Raw genomic sequence first — 19775 nt, forward strand, 5'->3', positions numbered from 1 at the left:
CCTACTTGATCTAATTCTACTCGCTCATCTCTAATAACATTATAACAAAATAACAAAAGTAAAGGATAATCTGATGAGGTTAAACTAAGCCAACAAAAGTCAACTAGAATTGGACCAGAAGTCCAAATACAGAGAGTTTCCCAAAATATACTTGTATAAATCATAATTAAACCTAAACTGTCCAGGAATTCCAAGTTCCAAGATTTCAATCAATCAAAGGGGTTGTGAAATGCATCGAAAGGAAACTATGGTGATTGCTAGGGATAGAAGAGGGACCTCCCTTGTAAGGGCAAGAGTCTATTTTCCATTGGGGTGACAGGCTTGATGTAATGTATTGTCCTTCCAGCACTCCACCATTTGTCTTTTGGTTTTGTCAAAGTCCCAATTTGAATATTTCCATTTGAAAACTTAAGTGGTAAGACTGTCCTTTTAAGTATTATGCAATTTGGTAATTATTGGACTCATCTTTTACATGGAATCTTTATCCCCCTTATTTGTTGCTTCTTTTATCATATGCAAGTATTTTGGGAAATGCTTTAGTTTACCTGGCTTTCAGTCTAAGCTCTAGATTCCCAGACAAAGCACTTGTACCTTCATTTACAAATGTATATACTGTAATGTTAATTTACATGAAAATGGGACTTCAAAACTGAAAAACTAAGGTATATCTTGATGTCTCTACTGTCATTAGGTACAACCAATTTACTGCTGGTAGACTCACTTTAACCCTTAGGTGCACCAAGACTGAAACAGAGAAGCTGCACTAGCTGCCGGGTCCGTGCTGTTTCATACAGCAGGGACCTGGCAGCATTGCCAATGATCAGTGATGACTTTGATCACGGACATTTAACCACTCATGGTCCAATGCAACCAAGGCATCTGAGTGGTTACTTTCATGTTCTATTTGCTTATTAGTAATGGGACACGCCCTTCCCCCCACAGTGAGATTGAGAGAAGCATCTCATTACCATGGCAGCCAGTAGCCTCCTGAAGGCTCCCAAGCCTTGCCATAGTATTGTAACTAATAGTTACATAGCAAATCTCCCCTAGACTGTAATACAGTAGTATTGCAGTCTATGACCAAAGTGATCTAAAGATCACATGTTCAAGCAACCTAGGGAAGGGGGGGGGGGGGTAAGAAAAGTTTAAAAAAGAAAATAGTTTTAAAAAATATAAAAACCTAAAAGTTTACATCACCACCTTTTCCTAGATCACATATAGAGAAATAAATAGAAGTAAGCATAAACACATTAGGCATCCCTAAGTTTGAAAATGCTCAGACTATTAAAATATATAAAAAAAAACAAACATTTGTACCAAACGATAAATGTTTCAGCAGGAAAAAAATCAAAATGGCCAATTTGGTATTTTTCCAAGAAATTACCTCCCTAAAAAATGGAATAAAAAGTGATCAAAACATCATAGATTCCCCATCATGGTATTAATAAAATCTACATATTGTCCCACAAAAAAGACTCCTTAAACAGCTCCATACTCTGAAATATAAAAATGTTACAGGGGTCGGTATTTGATGATTCAAAGTATTTTTATTTTTCTTCAAAATTTAGAACTTTTGTACAGTTATTAAAACATGAAAAAAACTATATAAATTTGGTATCACCATGATTACACTGACCTGCAGAATAAAGCTAACATAGTGTTTTTACCACAGAGTGGAAGCCATAAAAAAATACATAAGAAAAAGACGGTACTGAATTAATTACTCAATTCCACCTCATTCCGAATTTTTTTCCTGCTTCTAGGTACATTGTACAAAATAATAAATGGTGCCATTTTGAAGTACAACCTGTCATGCAAAAATCAAGCTCTCATATGACTACATAAACAGAAAAAATAGAAAGTTATAGCCTTTGGAATGTAAGGAGTAAAAAACAAAAACACAAAAATGAAAAATGTCTGTGTCTCCCAAGGATTAAATACTTGTATAGCTTACTTAGGTAAATGAACTACTGATAGTTTTATTCCTATGTTAATGAGATCACATCCTATTCACTCTACACAAGGTCTAGAATTAATAGCTAAACTTGGTACAATCAGTAACTATTGAGAAAAAATGTCAATAACCAAAATAAAGATAAAGATACAATCTATACACAGAGTAATGAAAACCAAATGAAACTGAAGTCAGAATAAACTAGTACTGATGTTTTCACAATTAAACAATTCTGTCTCGCTGAGCGTATTTTGTAATGCTCTCACTAGAAGCGAACTCACCAGAGTCATAAATGGGAAATCGGAGCATTTACACTTTCCTATACAGTTAAAGAAGTTTGTTTTAAAAGGATGCCCTTTGGTTTTATGTTCAGTATATGCTAAGGGCTTTACCAGTGAATAAACCAAATGCTAAGTAAAGCAAAAGTGCAAACAGACCCTTGCAGGTCATGGTATACATTTATGTGACTACATTTTTTGTTCTGTCTAAATGGGCATGTCTTTGTAACATATGCATCGGTTTCTGCAAACACCTTCTTAGACTGCATAAAATAAACCTAATTGCAATGGTTAGTTTTGAAATAACTTAGACTCCCTGGATGCCATCCAGCATTAATGCTACAGGATAACAGCTTATACACTGTCTACCAATAAGTAATTGGACACCCATGCAAATAAAGATATCTGTAGTTGTGATGTACATTACACCTTCTGCCATTAAATAAGAAACAGCAAACTGGTAGATAGAGACCGACAAGTGCTGGCCAGAGAAACCGCACCCAACCAATGGCTCACATACACCAGGAGTTTCAACAGTGCATCGTTCACATGGGCACAGAACCCACGTCATAATCCGCTCCCTCAAAATGTTGGTCATTAGAGACTGCTAGCGATCTTTCCCGCGTCAAAATCAGGACCAAAATACGCTATTCCGTCCCTGTGCAAACTAGGCCTTAGCATAAGAAAGGACCTTTCCTTAATTTTTTTTTCCTTTTTTTTAAATGTATATTGTGAGCCCCATATAGGGATCACAATGTACTTTTTTTTTTTTTCATTAAAGTATGTCTTTGTTTTATGGGAGGAAATCCATGCAAACATGGGGAGAACTTACAAACCCCTTGCAGGTATTGCTCCTGGAGGGATTCGAACCAAGGACGCAAGCACTGCAGTGCTAACCACTGAGCCACCGTGTTGCCCCCTTTCACTAACTATTTACTGTGATCTGTAGTACGGGGGCACCACAAGGTACAGTTCTTGCCCCATTTCTCTTCACACTGTACACTGCTGACTTTAGGCACAACTCCTCCAGCTGTTACCTACAGAAGTACTCCGATGACTCTGCTATAGTCGGCCTTATCACTGATGGCGACGATAGGGAATACAGAGACTTAAATCGGGATTTTGTTGAATGGTGCCAGCAGAACCAGCTCAGGATTAATGCTGGGAAGACCAAGGAGATGGTGGTGGACTTTAGTAAACAGAGAGGTGCTCCGACCCGGTGGAGATCCAGGGGACATGCATTGAGATAGTCAGGACCTATAAGTATCTGGGTGTGCTCCTCAATAATAAACTAGACTGGGCTGATCAGCTGGAGGCACTGCACAGAAAGGGCCACAGCAGACTCTACCTGCTCAGGAGGCTGAGGGCCTTCGGAGTCCAGGGGACACTTCTTAGGGCCTTCTTCAACTCTGTGGTTGCCTCAGCCATCTTTTTCGGTGTAGCCTGCTGGGGGAGCAGTATATCAACCAGGGACAGAAATAAACTTGACAGGCTGATCAGGAGGGCCAGCTCTGTCCTGGGGAGCCCCTTGGACCCAGTACAGGTGGTGGGTGACAGAAGGATACTGTCTGTGGTGACCTCCATGCGGGAGAACAAATCCCACCCCATGTATGGGACCCTGATGGGACTTGGCAGCACTGTAAGTGACCGTCTGCTTCACCCCAAGTGTGAGAAGGAGCGCTATCGCAAGTCCTTCCTTCCAACCGCGACCAGGCTGTATAATCTACATCAGACCAAGTGAAGATCACTCCGCACAGAGAACTAATGATTATGAATGTCTTCCTCCTTTCTTCTCTGTTCCTAAGCTGCTATGGACTCCTAGTATATCTTTCTCAGCATATGTGTGTCTACTACTTCTGTAATATTTACTGTGTATTACCATGTATCTGTATTACTATGCAGCTGAAACATACTGAAATTTCCCCACTGTGGGACTATTAAAGGATTATCTTATCTCTTATCTTATTTGACTTAATATTGTCTCTGCAATGTGTTATTCTAACCACCTTCAGTGTACACTTATGTGACTGGTTCCTAACAGTAAGGAATCTTGTTTCTTGAATAGACAGGAAAAAATTATTTCAAGATAAACCCAGTAGTTGATACCTTTTTTAATGGCTAACTTAAATTTTTTTTTTGATGACATAACAAGCTTTCGAGACTCTATAGAGGTCTCTTCATCAGGATGGTACCACCTCCACCGGCAGAACCAGCGTTGATTGGCCGAATGCTATAGCATTCGGCCAATCAACGCTGGTCAATGCATTCCTATGCTGAGATGTAGCAGCGCTGGCACTGCTACACCGGAGATTTAGCAGAGCTGAGTGTGCGCTGAACCCTGGAGCACACTTAGCCCTGCTGCATCGGACTGCTACATCGGACACTGCTACATCTGCCAGCACTGCTATATCCGGCCGTGCGCTCAGCTGGGCTGCTCTGGAGATGCAGCTGAGCAGAGTGCATGCCCAGCACTGCTACATCGGGCTGTTGGCTGAGCTCGACTACTCCGGAGTAGCCAAGCTGAGCACACGGTAGCAGTGCTGGCCGATGTAGCAGTGTCCAATGCAGACTCCTTCCTGGATGGAATACTAGTGCTAGTGTGAACCAACCCTAATCCCATCCAAACATTGCAGAAAAAAATCTTAAGCAGAAAAGATCGCAAAATCTGTTGAAATTAACATGTTGAAAATCGCAACATGTTAATTATATATGGAAATGATGACATTTTCCCTATAGATAGAACAAGGGCAGAAAGCCCAAAGATAAAAACGCAATGAAAAACACTGCATAAAAAAGCAGGATGTGTTTTTTAATGCAAGCTTTTTTTGCTTTGTTTTTCTACATGGGACCTTAGTCATAAGGAAACTTCTCCACCCCAGGGTGACAGTAAATCTATCTATCTACAAAAATAGTTGTACAGAGCAGCACCAGAAAAATACCTGACCCGGTCAGTGGGTACAAGTTCCAAGTGATAAGGCATATGACCACATGTAGATAATACAGCAGATGAACAGTACTCCAAAAATAAATACAAAAAAGGTGTGGATTTATTCTATAGCATGCTATGGAATAAATCCTCACCTTTTTTATTTTTGGAGTGCTGTTCATTTGCTGCATTATCTATCTACTCTATCTATCTATCTATCTATCTATCTATCTATCTATCTATCTATCTACACAGTCCAGTCACTTTAATGTGATCACTGCCTACTTTTGACGTCAACGTTAAATAACCAATCGCAGAAGGCACGTGTTATCAGCCATCTGGGTGCACTCATCATTGTGGAAGGCACGATGGATCAACACAAATTGTTTCTCCTCAGGATGATGGCATCTACCAGCAGAACAATGCGACGTTTCATAAAGCTCGCAGTGTACGTGCGTGGTTCGAGGAGCACCAGGATGAGTTTACCGTACTCCCTTGGCCAGCAAATTCCCCAGACTTGAACTCAATCGAGAATCTGTGGGACCACCTCGATCGAGTTGTTCGCGCCATTGCATAACCTATCACACTGGAGTCGGCATGGCTCAACATCCCAGTGAACATCATCACAACATCCCCTCTCTTCCTGCATGTCTCGCAGCAGTCCACTCTGCAAAAGGTGGTTATTCTGGATTTTGACAGGTGGTCACATTAATGTGACTGGACTGTGTATCTATCTTGTATAGAAATTACCATATGGTCTGTAGATTAGAAAAATCTTTTAGAAAGAAAGCTTTTCATTTTGAGTCAGACTAGAATGCTCAGTTAAAAAGCTAAATTGACTGTCACACCTTTATATCAGCACAGATGCTGTTTTTTTGACAACTAAAAGAAAATGAGGCAATACATACCGTACTTTGATTCAGATTCAAGTGGAAGATCGTTTTATGTGTTTGAAGATTTCAGAAGAAGATTTTAATTAGAGGAAGAAGACAGTAACTTACACCAGTTAAATTTCAATACATATCAGTATACAAATTTTGCACCTTTCAAGTGAATTTCATCAGTTGATGATAGATAGCTAGTATCTATTTATCTATCTATCTATCTACACTCATTTTAAAAATAAATAAATACTGCATCAAGAAGGAATTGTTGGAATGGAATTAACCTTTGTATATGTGAATATGATGCTGTATGTAAGTGCAGCTGAGCCTATAGATCCGACACATTTGCAGGTTGCTAAAGTAGCATCATAGCTGGTCCCATAAATGCTCAATTGGTGACAAGTCTGGTGTCCAAGCAGGCCAAGGAAGTATTATAATTTGGAGCAGACATTCACGGGAAGCTTTTGCTATGTTCGGGCAAGCATTATTCTGCTAAATGTCAGTTGTAAGCCCTGCCTTTAAAAACAAAACATATGAATGCAAAATGTCCTATACATATATACTGTAGCAATGAGCTGTTAATATCCCTATTATCACTATGAGAAGTGACTGCCAACAAATGTTGGCAATGTATAGACACACAAAACGGGCCATGACACTGAAATCTCCTTCTACTAAGTGTTTAGAAGTGGTCTGAGCAGAGACAAAGGTGTGTAATAAAAGTATTACCTGTGTGGGAATGGAAGACAAGGTCGACAGAATCATCTGAGTAGTTTTGGAGAAAACAAGATCCCGAGTCATACTGGAAGTTGGTGGTATACATAATAAATAGAAATGAAGCTAGGAAAGTACCTTGTGGTGTCCTGACACAGATAAGTCGATTTGAGAAGCAGTTGCCCGCCCTGACCAGCGGTAGTTTGTACATGTGTTAGTTCATTACCAATTTACTGGGGGCCTCCTCATCTGCTGCCATTTTTGGGCAAGAAGGTGCAGTTTGATGGTACTGAACGCACTTTTACTAAAGTAAAGGAACATCAGCCTGTCAGAGGTTCTACAACCATCAAGGGAGTAGATAGCTGAATCCATCTTGGGTCCGTAGACAAATTGTAGACTGCCTATGAAGGTGGCCATATGATCCTTTAGAGAGGACAACAAAATTTGTTCAAAGTCTTTCTTGACTTGCAACATGAGTGCAATTGAGTGGTAATTGGCTATATCTCTGACCCTGGACTTCGTAAGAGCCAATATTAGCCTTCAAATCTTCCATAGGGTGGGGGTCCTCTTCTCTCTTAGTCTTATGCTGTACAGAGCCAGTACATCCTCTAGTTGGATTTCAAAATACCTCAGAACTCATGGGGGAGTACTCTGTCTGGCCCAGATGCCTTTGCCAACTTTGGTTGACTTTAGAAACTAAATCTGTGTTGCTTAATTGATTAAGGTATTTATTGAAATCATTGGCATACTCTTTGTCACCTACAGTGGTTTGCAAAAGTATTCATACCCCTTTTGCACAACACAGTTTTTCAGATACGTATTTGTTTAAAATTTTGAAAAACGTGTATCCTTTTTGTTCCACTTCACAAATATCTCCTACTTTGTGTTGGTTTATCACTTAAAATCTCATTAAAATACATTTAAGTTTGTGGCTGTAAGGTGACAACATGTGAAAAAGTTCAAGGGCCATAAATGCTTTTGCAAGCGACTGTATGATTGGATTGTTTTTCACTTTAAGATCCCCCAATGGATCTTGGCCCAGACCTGACAATTTTCATATCATCTGTAGCCAGTTTGCTCTAAATTCTACGTTTGAAGGCTAGTTTACCGTCCCACACCTTGACTCTGAGTTCTTTCTGGGTAGCTTTGTTCTCTCTGGCAAGAGAAAAGGTTTTTTTTTTAAGATTAGTAGGTGTTTTAGGTATCTACTCACCCATGTTTTTAACCATTGTGCTACAGCCAGTAACCATTCTGTAATGGCAATGCCCACTTTTCTCAGCAAGGCAATTATGGTGTAACAATGCATTACATTGGCAGCTGGAATCCTATCCTATCCTATTGACTACCATGTATAGACTGCCTTTCAATAGAACGATAACAGCCAGACACAATATATAATGCTTTGTTAGACAAAAGTAAAAACACTCATATTGCTCAACAAAAAATAAGGTAAATGCAAAAGTACTGTAGTAAAACATAAGAAAAAACTAGAAATTTGGCATCATCATGATTGTAACAATCTGCAGAATAAAGTTAAATATATTCACATACTTGGTAAACACCATGAAAACAGAAACAAGAGAAACTATTGTTATTCTGTCTCCCAAAAATGGAATAAAATGTGATAAAAAAATTGTATGTTTCACAAAAAAAATACCAATAAAAACTGCAACTGCATAAGCATGTCCTCACTTCTTAGATGAAAAAAAAAGGCTCATAGTTTCATTAAGAACACATTCTAGTTTGATATTAACACTGTTCTTTTTTTTCATTTTTCCATTGTCACATTTTAAAAGTAATTACTTTTTTATTGTAATGTCAAAACAGCTATATGAAGGCTTGTTGTTTGTGTTACGAGTTGTACTTTTCAATTGCACCATTTTGGGAAACATGTATTATTATTATTATTGTTATTATTATTGTTTATTTATATAGCACCATTAATTCCATGGTGTTTTACATTTGAGGGTTACATACAGTACACAAAATATCCAAAACAAATATAATACTAACAATGACCAATTGGCACTGTGGGATAGAGGGCTCTGCTCGCAAGGGCTTTCAATCTATGAGGAAAGAGGGAGGGTAGAGACTCTTCAGATGGTTATGTGGTGACAGTAGCGTTTCTGGAGGTTGTAGGCCTTCCTGAATAGATGAGTCTTCGAGGCCTTATTGAAGCATGTGATTGTGGGGGTCAGTCTTATGTGTCTTGGTAAGGAGTTCCAGAGTATGGGGGATGCATGAGAGATATCTTGGAGACAATTGTGTGAAGAGCGGATAAAAGCAGAGTGGAGTAGGAGGTCTTTGAAGGATTGCAGGATATGTGTAGGCGTTCCACGACTGCTATCATGGAGCCCCAGAACTTGCCCGGGTTTACCGGTGCTCACGGCTCTGTCGGCATGCCTGATCATGTAACGTGGTGGAACCCCTTGGATTTTGCAGTCATGTTACAGATAACACCTACTCCCGATGCCGCCCATGGGCAGGCGGCAGCTTATATCAGGGAAACTTTCCCTGATATGTCCATCACATGATTGGAACCTGAACCTATGCAATTCGTCACCACGAAGTATGAGGAAATCCATACTCATTTCAATCAAATATTTCCTGAAATTTGGATCGAATTCCAGTTTGTCAGCTTCAATTCGCTCATCTCTAGGCCCAGTGCATGATGATAACAGCAGTCCCCTATTTGCTTGATTTTTTTTGGGAGTCCTTGATACCCTTTCTCCTCTCCATCCCTGCTAGACACATTTTTTCTCTTGTATGAGTACCTGTCATACTAATATGTCTGGGGTTGATTGTAGTGGATTCAAAGGTATACCCATAAATATATAATTCTGTTTTACAGGGTTATATACAATCAATAGGTTTGTCGTAATTATGGGGGTTGCATCTTTCCTTATTGAAACACTTTGAGAACTCTTGATCAATTGTTAGATAAGTTCCAGTCTGGGTCATTTGCTACCTAGGGTGGTGTTTCCAAGGGTATAATATTACACATCTGGTTAGGGTTTACCAGGGTGAGTAACTGTCCCTCCCCATCCTATTCAGTATCTTTCACCCAGATTGGGGCTGCAGTGACTGTATTTATGTGAACCTATCAAGTTTGGTTACAGATTGATGTGTTATGTGTTTGTCTTATATTCTGAAATGATATTTTGGTTTTAGCTTATGTTTACATGTTTTATTATGATCATATAATATGCCCAATATAGATATGCTAAAAATTGCAACACATTACGCCAAAGATGCACCATGTTTACACCAGTATCTAGTCATAATGACAATATTAAATCTGTCTTATGTGTAGGAATTTCTTATGCAATTTATGCCATTTGTAAATACTGAGGCAAACAAAAAGTATGATCCGAAGTCAGAAATATATAATAATCATAGTTTAAAAAAAAAAAAGAAAGGTGACATCTATTTTTTATGACGTCAGAATTTATGTATTACTGTGATTGATAACATTTCTTGTGCATGACTAAGTATAGAAGTATAGGCATATCTGTTTTTCTGCTTTTCATAAGATTGAACTTTCCTGCCTTTTTATGGTAATTTTGCATGAATAATATTTTTTATTTGATATCATGCACACCAACAGAATAAAATTACAGAAAGAGGTAAACTTTTCAATCTAGCTATATTCCTCTCTAATAAAAATCAAATTGATGTTTCCACCCACCAAACCTGCTGTCCATTTTTATTTCTTCAAAGTTTTGGTATATTTTGTAATTTGAAATGTTGTAAATAAAGTCACTTCATACATCATGTGGTGGAATTTTAAAACAGATTTTTACTTCTAGTATTTACTTATTTATATATTCTGTCTACAATCTGCAGTGAATATCATTAAAGCTTTCAGAGGCATGGCAAGTATTTCAGGTTTTATTCTCTTTTACTTTGAAATATACATATATTACACATCAAAAAACAGTAGATAGATAGATAGATAGATAGATAGATAGATAGATAGATAGATAGATATTGTTGTTCTTATAATTTGGAGGTCATGATAACTTTACTACGGCATAAACAGATGAAATGATTTGATATTTCTAGAATAAAATTTCTAATTTAACCTCTTCATGCAGAATCATGTACATCAGGGGTGCCCAATACATCGATCGCGATCTACTGGTCAATCGCAAAGGACGTGTGGGATGATCGCGGGATGCAGCCAGGGATCCCCGGTGTTTGCTTGTTCACAGTGCAGGCTGAGAGCCTATTACAGCGGATGCCGGGGAGTTAGATGCCGGCACAGGTGAAGCCAGCAACAACTCTATGCTTCTGCCCTGCATGAAGACAGCAGCGGCAGAACAATGCTGCTATTCCGCTCCTCCGCCCCCCGCCCCGGAATAGCAGCATCGCTTCTGCCGCTGCTGTCTTCATGCAGGGCAGAAGCATAGAGTTGTTGCTGGCTTCACCTGTCCCCCAAAGGGTAAACTACTTCCCCCCCAGGCTCGCTCCCGTGTACTTAGCCCCTCCTCCCTCCCCCTGAGAGCAGGCAGACACATCACTTGACTCAGGAGCAGCTAGGTCAGGGCTGTGGCCACAAAAAAATGAATAAAGTGAGATAGTGGACAAACAAAGCAGTTTTGCTGAAGCAATGTATTTAGGAAAAGTCTTACATTCACATTAATAAGCATTATAGATAGGATCCTTGTGATGGGACAACCCCTTTAATTATTCACTATATAAGACCGATCAAGCTGGATTCTGTTTATTATCCTGTACAATAAAGGGGAAATATCATAAATGTCTTACATTATACATTGATTAAAAAAATATATTCCATATTAGAACCATTAGAGTGTAATTTTCCAGTCTTTGGATTTAAAAGCATTGCCACCAAGAGACAGTTTTGTGACATGCATCATCTGTAACATTCTTTTTTTTTTTCACAAAAAGTTGGCAAATATATTTCAAGGTTTTATATTCACAGCAGCACATTACTTTAGCTCAATATTTGTTCAAGTGACAATTTCCAACGCAGGCTCAGTGGTAAATTTAAAAAATAAAATAGCTGGTAAAAAAAAAAAAAAAAAAAACAACTGAGTGACAATGTACAGCATAGTGTTCGAGATGGAAATACCCGTTCTATGCCATTTACCAGTAAGAAGGTGGGAGTCTTCAATGTAGGTAGTAACCGCAGCTCTGTAGGTTCCAGCTGTCCAGTAAGTAGTAGCAGACCACAGTTATCAGATGTCTTCAGTAGGCATATTATTGTGAAGAAGGCAGGTGACATTGTGTACTGGATGGCTTTTTGATAATCATTCATTTCAGTAAGGGTAGTAAGATAGTTACCTCTGACAGTAACATCATGACTTTGAGCCAGTATTCAGTGTTGTCTTCCTCCTTCGATTTTCAGATAAATATTTTTAGATATAGTGTTGGCCAAAAGTATTGGCACCCCTGCAATTCTGTCAGATAATACTCATTTTCTTCCAGAAAATGATTACAATCACAAATTTTTTGGTATTATTATCTTCATTTATTTTGCTTGCAATGAAAAAACACAAAAGAGAATGAAAAAAAAAGTCAAATCATTGATCATTTTACACAAAACTCCAAAAATGGGCCAGACAAAAGTATTGGCACCCTCAGCCTAATACTTGGTAGCACAACCTTTAGACAAAATAACTGCGAACAACCGCTTCCGGTAACCATCAATGAGTTTCTTGCAATGCTCTGCTGGAATTTTAGACCATTCTTCTTTGGCAAACTGCTCCAGGTCCCTGAGATTTGAAGGGTGCCTTCTCCAAACTGCCATTTTGAGATCTTTCCACAGGTGTTCTATGGGATTCAGGTCTGGACTCATTGCTGGCCACTTTAGAAGTCTCCAGTGCTTTCTCTCAAACCATTTTCTAGTGCTTTTTGAAGGTTGTGCTACCAAGTATTAGGCTGAGGGTTCCAATACTTTTGTCCGGCCCATTTTTGGAGTTTTGTGTAAAATGACCAATGATTTGACTTTTTTTTCATTCTCTTTTGTGTTTTTTCATTGCAAGCAAAATAAATGAAGATATTAATACCAAAGAGTTTGTGCTTGCAATCATTTTCTGGAAGAAAATGAGTATTATCTGACAGAATTGCAGGGGTGCCAATACTTTTGGCCAACACTGCATACTTGAAGAAGAATTTGAGAGCTTTGAAACGTTGTAATCTACCATCATGATTAGTCATTAAAAAAGGTATCAACTACTGAAGACTCTCAAGTTTTTTGTTATTTTACAGATAAATAACAGAATTTTAGCGCAATTGACATACCTTCTTTTACGTTATAGTGCAGTATTATTGCCATTCCACTTAGTGGATTCAACTGCCTTTAGGTAACTGATGGAGTACCATGATTAAGGATACCTAGTCTCTATAATTGTTCAAAGACAGATAAACATAAAATATGTAGAGCACTATCAGTAATAACTAAGGGAATGGACTTCGATGTGTAATGAGGATGATGTGCCAATTTAGCTCACCTCTTGGGGATGTAGCAATCCCCTGAAACCCCCTGAATCTAAAGTTGCTATTTAGTTCAATACCATATTTCATTCCCATATCAAATTCCCATCAGAGTTTTCCAGGTAATATATTTATTGAAATGACATTAAAAATGCAGCTCAATGTATTTGGGGTGAATAGTAATGATTTCCCTTCCTCAAATGCACTGTTAATGTATACAGGACATTTTGTAATTTTTAGTTGTAAATCTCTAAAATTTAATTTTTATTAAAATTGCTACTAAAATATTTTGCAATTTGCACAAACATACAATAATAAATAAAATATTCATACACTATAATATATATGCTCAACAAAGGCTTGAACCTGTGAATTGATATAGTGTGCAGTAGTGAAAATAGTGTCCCAAAAAGGTTCAAAAACATGGCTAGATGGCTAGTGTCCCAGGGCAACAGACCCAAAGGATCATCAGCCACCACTCACAACCCCCTATGTCCCCATGTCCAGTCCAAGGGTCAGCAGCCGCATCATGGTCCATTTGACTTAATAACCATTTAGGGAGAAGGGGCATGTCCCATTAAAAAAAAAACAAAAAAAAAAACAGGGAACACTGCTCTCACCAGGATCCCTATTACCAGGTATACATGCCATTCTATTCCTGTGATATAATGATCGGCTGAAGAGGAAGGAGTGCTCTGGGAATTAAAAGGGTAAGTAATAGAGTAGTAGAGATTAGCGAACAGTAAAATATTCAATATTTGTTATTCGATTCGAATAGCCGCTCACTATTCGAACGAATATCGAACCCCATTATAGTCTATGGGGAAAAATGCTTTGTTTCAGGGGATCCCACAGTTCGATTCAGGAGGGTCACCAAGTCCACTATGACACCTCAGGAAATGATGACAACACCTCTGGAATGCAATTGGGACAGCAGGGGAAGCATGCATGGAGGCATTTAACAAGCCCAAGTCACAGTTTTACCCCACCATCACAGCCTATCAACTACACACTTTCTACACTCAAAAAAACCTCTATCAAAGTAGGAAAATACCTGGAAACCTTCTTTCTTCCCCAAATGGATGGAAAGAAACCCAAATTTAAGCTAAAGAAACATTAACAAGCACCCCTTTAAATCATGTTGACCATGACAACCACAGATGGAATAGGCAATGGGAAATCCAACAATACCCACGCTGAAGTGTCATTGTGTGTGTGTGTGTGTGATGTGGTAAGACCTTCCAAAATTCACTTTTCTGGCCCTTAACATGAGCCCTTCCAAATTAAGATGCAGGCCCATAAGCTGAGCTACCAGCAGAGATTGAGGCCCTTTAGGTGTCTTCAGTCTCTTACGAGCAGAATTTTAGGCCCTTTAACTTAGTTCAGCCTTGCACCAGCAGAGTTTTTTTGCCCTTTGGGTGAGTTGAGCCTTGCACCAGCAGAGTGTTAGCCCCTTTAAAATTGTTGACCCCTAAAATGGTGGTTCCAGAACCATCACTCTCATTGTGTGGGATTGATGCAGTGGATTGGAGTGAAGACTCAGACATTGACCTTGATTGTGATTTTGAACTTGATAACATTTTGGCATCAAGTCCTGGGAGTAACTTTTATTTAGAGGACCGCAAAGGTGGAGAATTGGCTGCAACCACTACTATCGGTAATGGTCCTTTAATATCGGACTCTACATTACCATTACAGGGTTCTGATCAGGTGTTAATAGTCCAAACAACATGCTGCAGTACTTCACATGTAGATTAGAAACCACTTTCCCTTCCGACACCAGATTTAACCAAGCTTCATCATCATCATCATCATCATCATCATCATCATCATCATCATCATCATCATCATTATCCTGCTGAGATGGAGCCACTAAAGGAAACCTTGCCTTCCAAGGCATGTTTTGGAGCGACTGAGCCAAATCTAAACACAGAGTCCTTTGCAACTGAACAAAATTCACCATGCATTTTAAAGCATCAAGATATGTTGATGCAGTCCAGAGATATCGGCATTAGTAGGGAGGACGTAGTAACTACATCCTCCGCTACTGAAGTGCCACTTTGGGAGCACGTATAGCATACGTGCCTGGCGATGAAAGGGTTAAGCAGGGTGCAGGGTACAAAGCAGACCAGGCCCAAGCACCAGGAACAGGTGTTACAATGGCTAGCAGATAATGCTTCCAGCTGCTTTTTCACCAGCCAGTCAGCCACTACCTGCAGTCATGTTCATACCCAAGAGTCTGCCCCTCCTTCCTCCCAAAATGCCCAATCTTCCTAACAGAGACATCTCACCCTTGCCCTCTCCCAGGATCTCTTTTTGGGTCCTTTTACTGTCTCTACCTCTGTTGAACCAATTCCCGAATTGCAGGAGCTACCAGACGACTTTGTGTGTCCTGATTCCCAAATACTGGAGCATCCACCATTTCCTACCAATTTTGTGGTTGTGGACCCACAACCGGCATTTCTGGGCCTCAATGATGATGACAAGGCACAGTTGCCATCAGGGCAAGCTGTGGTTATGTGCGGTTTGCAGAAAGAGGAGAGTGAGCAATTGGAAGAGGAGTTGGTGGACGACGAGGCCACCGATCTGACATGGACAGCGGTGATGTCTAGCGGGGAAAGCAGTGTAGATGTGGAGGCAAGCTAAGCAGGAAAAAAGGTGGCTAGGGGCAGAGTCATGGACAGGGGTGATGTCTAGGGGGGAAAGCAGTGTAGATGTGGATGCAAGCGCAGCAGCAAAATAGGTTGCTAGAGGCAGAGGCATGTCCAGAGGCAGCAAGCCCAAAGATTTTCCATGTACTAGCCACTTGCACAAAACTGTTAGCAGACTTACAGTCCTATGAAAAAGTTTGGGCACTCCTATTAATCTTAATCATTTTTAGTTCTAAATATTTTGGTGTTTGCAACAGCCATTTCAGTTTGATATATCTAATAACTGATGGACACAGTAATATTTCTGGATTGAAATGTGGTTTGTTGTACTAACAGAAAATGTGCAATATGCATTAAACCAAAATTTGACTGATGCAAACATTTTGGTACTCTTATCATTTTTTTGATTTGAATACTCCTAACTACTTTTTACTGATTTACTAAAGCACAAAATTGGTTTTGTAACCTCAGTGCGCTTTGAACTTCATAGCCAGGTGTATCCAATCATGAGAAAAGGTATTTAAGGTGGCCAATTGCAAGTTGTTCTCCTATTTGAATCTCCTCTGAAGAGTGGCATCATGGGCTACTCAAAAAAACTCTCAAATGATCTTAAAACAAAGATTGTTCAACATAGTTTTTCAGGGGAAGGATACAAAAAGTTGTTTCAGAGATTTAACCTGTCAGTTTCCACTGTGAGGAACATAGTAAGGAAATGGAAGACCACAGGGACAGTTCTTGTTAAGCTCAAAAGTGGCAGGCCAAGAAAAATATCAGAAAGGCAGAGAAGAAGAATGGTCAAGTCAACGACAATCCACAGACCACCTCCAAAGAGCTGCAGCATCATCTTTCTGGTGTCACTGTGCATCGGTCAACAATACAGCACACTTTTCACAAGGAGAAGCTGTATGGGAGAGTGATGAGAAAGAAGCCTTTTCTGCAAGCACGCCACAAACAGAGACGCCTGAGATATGCAAAAGCACATTTGGACAAGCCAGTTTCATTTTGGAAGAAGGTCCTGTGGACTGAGGAAACAAAGATTGAGTTGTTTGGTCATACAAAAAGGCGTTATGCATGGCATCCAAAAAAAAACAGCATTCCAAGAAAAACACTTGCTACCCACTGTGGGGATGGATATTTCTTTTTTTTTTTTAATGTAGATTGTGAGCCCCACATAGAGCTCACAATGCACATTTTTCCCAATCAGTATGTCTTTGGAATATGGGATGGAAATCCATGCAAACACGAGGAGAACATACAAACTCCTTGCAGATGGTTTTTTGCCCTTGGCGGGATTTGAACACCAGAACTCCAGTGCTGCAAGGCTGCAATGCTAACCACTGAGCCACCATGTGGCCCCTTAGGGGATGGATTTTTCAGCAAGACAATGATCCAAAACACCGCTCCAAATCTACTCAAGCATTCATGCAGAGGAACAATTACAATGTTCTGGAATGGCCATCCCAGTCCCCAGACCTGAATATCATTGAACATCTGTGGGATGATTTGAAGCGGGCTGTCCATGCTCGGTGACCATCAAACTTAACTGAACTTGAATTGTTTTGTAAAGAGGAATGGTCCAAAATACCTTCATTCAGGATCCAGGAACTGATTAAAAGCTACAGGAAGCGACTAGAGGCTGTTATCTTTGCAAAAGGAGGATCTACTAAATATTAATGTCACTTTTCTGTAGATATATCAAACTGAAATGGCTGTTGCAAACACCAAAATATTTAGAACTAAAAATGATTAAGATTAATAGGGGTGCCCAAACTTTTTCATAGGACTGTAGGTGGCTGAATACTTTTGCATGTCACACTTTTCAGATTTTTATTTGATCAAAATTTTGCAAATCATGTATCATTTTTGTTCCACTTCACAATTATCTGCTACTTTGTGTTGGTCTATCACTTAAAATCTCAATAAAATACATTTAAGTTTGTGGTTGTAAGGTGACAAAATGAGAAAAAGTTCAAGGGGTATGAATAGTTTTGCAATCTACTCTATATATTAAAACATGCTGATAAGTAATAAATATTTTGTATAAAATATACTTACAGAGTATAAGAGTAAATTGTGTTTTTTGTGGAGCGTATACTATTGTAAGACAATAAATGTTACACTCAAAAACTATGCAAGGAATTGTCCAGTATTTTATATGCATACAAGCACAGATACAATATATAGTACTGTTATTTTAAAATCAATGTGGAGGAAATAACAACAATTACAGTCTGCAGTAGTCAGCAAAACCAATAAGCAAATAATACTTCCCACAACTTTGTAGCAAAAAGAATCCTGCTGTCTTTTCAAATGGTTTTTGTTGATGCAAATGTATCTTTCCTCATCTGCACTTAAAAATAGAACAAGTAATTTTCTGTACCTAAGATATGCAATATCCTGAACTGCGGGGGGCAGAATATTTTTTTTTTCTCCTAATAGGTCAAATCTAAAACACATATCTGCTTAAATCGAGAGTGTCGTGTTTGAAAAATACTTTAGATATGTGTCATATTCATGTCGTGCAAGTACAGTCTGTGTTTCAGGATCAATTGAAGTGATGCTTCAAATTATATGCTTTATATCTTTCTTTTTTATTGTAAGAATTATTAGAAATTTAAATTATAGCCACATTTTTGTAAAATTTCCACAAAACATATTCACAAAATAGTGTGAATATTGCAAACCACCAACACGAATATATAGGTGGATTCATTTTACAAATAAAAAAATATATATATTTTCACTTCAATAAGGTAGAATTCTCTACGACATTTACAGTACAGTACCCATGCCACCTAACAAATGAGAAATGTAAGTAATTCTTTGACAGCTATTTGTTGTCTGTCACAGTATATAATTTAAAGCTACATAACTACTTAGGTAATGGATTGAAAAAAGTGAATATATTGAAGTGAATATTAAAAAAAAAAACCTTCTATATAACATTCTACATTAATATCAGTACGTATGTGTGTTGCATAGCAGAAGGAAGATATCTAATACATTCTTTAAAGGGAATCTACCACCACCACAAATGCTTCTAAGTCATTTATATACAACTGTAGGGGTTGTTAGTGGCTTAGTTTTTGTCAAAGTGCAATCTAGTCCTGAGAAAACCAACTTTTAACCGCTATAGAAAGGACCTGATAGGTGTATTCAAGATATGGATATGTCTACCAGAGCAATATTTTTATTTGTGGCCACAGGCAAAAATTGTTCATTGGCAGGCAGCTAGTTTGTCTGATCATTAAAACTTGATTTTCTCAGCAACAAAATTGCACTTTGGTAAGTTCAGTATGCCATTTCTTGCCCCTACAACAGAATCTAAGTAGATGCAATTGTGGTGGTGGTTGACTTTCTTTACAGCTTTCCACCTCTTCCACCATTGCCAAATGCTGTGAAAACATGTTCATTAAGGCCAGGGCCCCATGTAGTGTAAATGCTATGATTCTGCTATGGTGGAGAAACTGTGGAAAAAACATAGCGTTTACAGTACCCACAAAGTGAATGGAATTCTGGCTAATCCCATCCCCACAATGCAGAAAGCTATTTGCAGAGGACATGCTGCAATTTCAAAATCTGTTGTGTTTTTGGAAATTGCAGCCTTTCAATTATACCGATGGAAGCACTAGTGGTTTACATATAGGTATAATGGAAGTAGAAAGTCCACAGAAAACTCTGTGACTAATGTGACCAATAGGCATGATGACATTGTCTGAGAAGAGCGAGTAGAGTATATATATATATATATATATATATATATATATATATATATATATATATAAATATATATATATATATATATATATATATATATCATAGTATCATAGTCCTGGACAGCCCCTTTAATTTAAGAGTCTGGACAGTAAAGCAATGTTTTTGAGATTTGTGACAAACTGTCACTTC

This window comes from Leptodactylus fuscus, chromosome 4 (genome assembly GCF_031893055.1).
Source record: "Leptodactylus fuscus isolate aLepFus1 chromosome 4, aLepFus1.hap2, whole genome shotgun sequence".
Classification (NCBI taxonomy): domain Eukaryota; kingdom Metazoa; phylum Chordata; class Amphibia; order Anura; family Leptodactylidae; genus Leptodactylus; species Leptodactylus fuscus.